The sequence below is a fragment of the Myotis brandtii genome, unplaced genomic scaffold (assembly GCF_000412655.1).
Source record: "Myotis brandtii unplaced genomic scaffold, ASM41265v1 scaffold212, whole genome shotgun sequence".
NCBI classification, from domain to species: domain Eukaryota; kingdom Metazoa; phylum Chordata; class Mammalia; order Chiroptera; family Vespertilionidae; genus Myotis; species Myotis brandtii.
Window position 1 is genome coordinate 605,967 of NW_005357931.1, and position 2,371 is coordinate 608,337.

Genomic DNA, 2,371 nt, shown 5'->3' on the forward strand with positions numbered 1-2,371 from the left:
AGGGAGAGTAACTGGACAGCCATGTTGACGGAGCATTTTCTCCTGTGTACACTTTAAATTTCATATAGGGTTGGAAGCCCAATGTCTTTAGCTTTGTAACTGAAGCCAATAATACCAAAGGTGGCAGAAAATTATCTGGGAAGACACAAACCTGGCTTCATGACCAGCCACCAGGAAACAGCAGAGATCATTTTTCTGCAGAACCCAATGCAAACTCGGGGACCAGATAGCTTCTCAGAGCAAGAGCAGCAGCTTGGCTAGAGATTTCTGGGGGGAAGTAAGATCTGCAGATGAATTTAAGGTCTTTGCCCTGCAGCTTCTTCAACTGGCAGTGTAAACAAGCCTGAAATGTCTTTTTTTTCTTCCCAATTGCAACTTTAAATGGCTCAGAGTCTATAGTGCCAAGATCAGCAAATGATCTTGTGGCAAAAGGGAAATGAGAACCAGATAACTTGGCAAGTATGTCTGAGAGCCTGGAGTTACTAACCATGGCATAGCTCTGAACTGAGTTAATGGTCAAGTGTGTAGGACCATTGGCCTCTGCTACTGAGAATGCTGAAACCACACTGGTTCCTTCCAATTCTCCATCTACATTCCAGGCTCCATAGGAGACCCACTGTGCATCTTCCCCTGAGTGCTAGGAGACTCCTATCATCCTTATTCTTACAGCCTTAGAGTTTCCCCACCATTTGAGACGTCTTATCAGACTGAGTCTATTCCTTAGAAGCACCAGAGCTTAACAGTCCTCCGTGCAACCATGAAATTATACACCAAAACCCAAAAGTGTCAGAGATCCAACATGTGGTATGGGAACATCGCTTACCCATATATTTTCTCATTAACGAGAGTGACTATATCTTCTCTATTCTTGCAAAGCTTGATGTTCTAAGTTGGAACAAAGAGAATTTGTCCCTAAAACTGGATGTGATTGGGTTATCTGAGCTGCGTTGTGGAAACAGACAGGACATCCATCTAAAGCACTGCATGGGGCTAAAAATAAAGCCACCCTCCAGAAGGACAAATAATTCTTGGTTGCACAAAATGACAGCAGAAAAACGCTGTGCTCTTTTCTTTGACTATTTTGTCATGTCAAAATTTCAAGGTCAACCCAGCTATTAGCTAATGAAGAATACAGGCAATGCAAACAAAATTCTCCATTTTCATTCCAAATGAAATTATAAGATCAGAAAGGCCCTAGCAAATCAAAGCAGAAATCCTACCCTAACCAATACAGCATTTCCTATAGGGACAGACCAGACATTTCAGACTAATGCTTTTGATCCTTGGAATGCCTTGAGTAATTGCTTATCTCTTTGCCATAGGCAAGGAGAGTGGGACATCACATCCCAGTTTCCTTGGCTTGAGCAAGGAACGTAGCCTCAGGTTTGTGGGAACTCTCCTAGCTACAGGGGCTATGGTCAAGCAGATAGGACCTCTTTCATGTAAGGCCAAGAGGTAAGACAGCCTTGGTCAGCAGGGAGGAAGGCCGGAGAAGAGGAACACCATCTGCGTGCTAAGGAGACACAACTGTCATTGAATGGGGCACTTTCAGCTGACTCCAGGTCCAGTGAAGGGCTCTTTGCCCTAGCCGTGGACTGAAGAGCCCTGGGTTTGATCCCGGTCAAAGGCACATACCTTGGTTATGGGAGGTCACCAATCGATGTGTCTCTCTCACATTGATGTTCCTCTCTGTCTCCCCCTCTCTTCCCCTCTCTCTAAAAAAAAAATCAATGGAAAAATATCCTCGGGTGACGATTAACAAACAGAGGGGGGGAGGAGATCCTTTCTCTCTACAGAGGTGAGCACACAAAGTTCAAGTCTGACCATCTTACAAGGTGCCCCATAGATAACACCCACAATTTGTAATCATACACTCTCCCATTTGTGGAAAGGTGCACACAAAAAACCTTATGGGGTACGGGATGTTGTTTCATCTCACTGTACATCCCCCAAGTGCTGAGCACAGTCCCTGGCAAGTAATAGGTACACAAACATTTTGCTGAATGAGTAAATGGATTTCATTTATTTTATTTGAGCCAATCTCAAGGGAAGATCATTTCGCTGTTATCACTTTAAACGCTCTCTCAAAGAATGTTGACATTTCATTTTGCTTCAGTGGGCCAAGGTGAGAGCAGCATGGCTTAGGAACCCATGTGGGCATTGGCTGTCATAGTCAGAGGGGGCAGCAAGGTAAGCTTGAGAGATCAGGTGATGGCTCTGGGACCCCCAGACTTGGGCCAGTAACCACCACACAGGACTGGGAGAGGAGATCTAAGGCTTTCCAAATGCAGCTTGACTCCCGTCTTGATCTTTGATGGAGGCTCTGAAACAGTGAAGCAGCTTTGGGAGTAGGAATGGAGAGAGGGCTGGT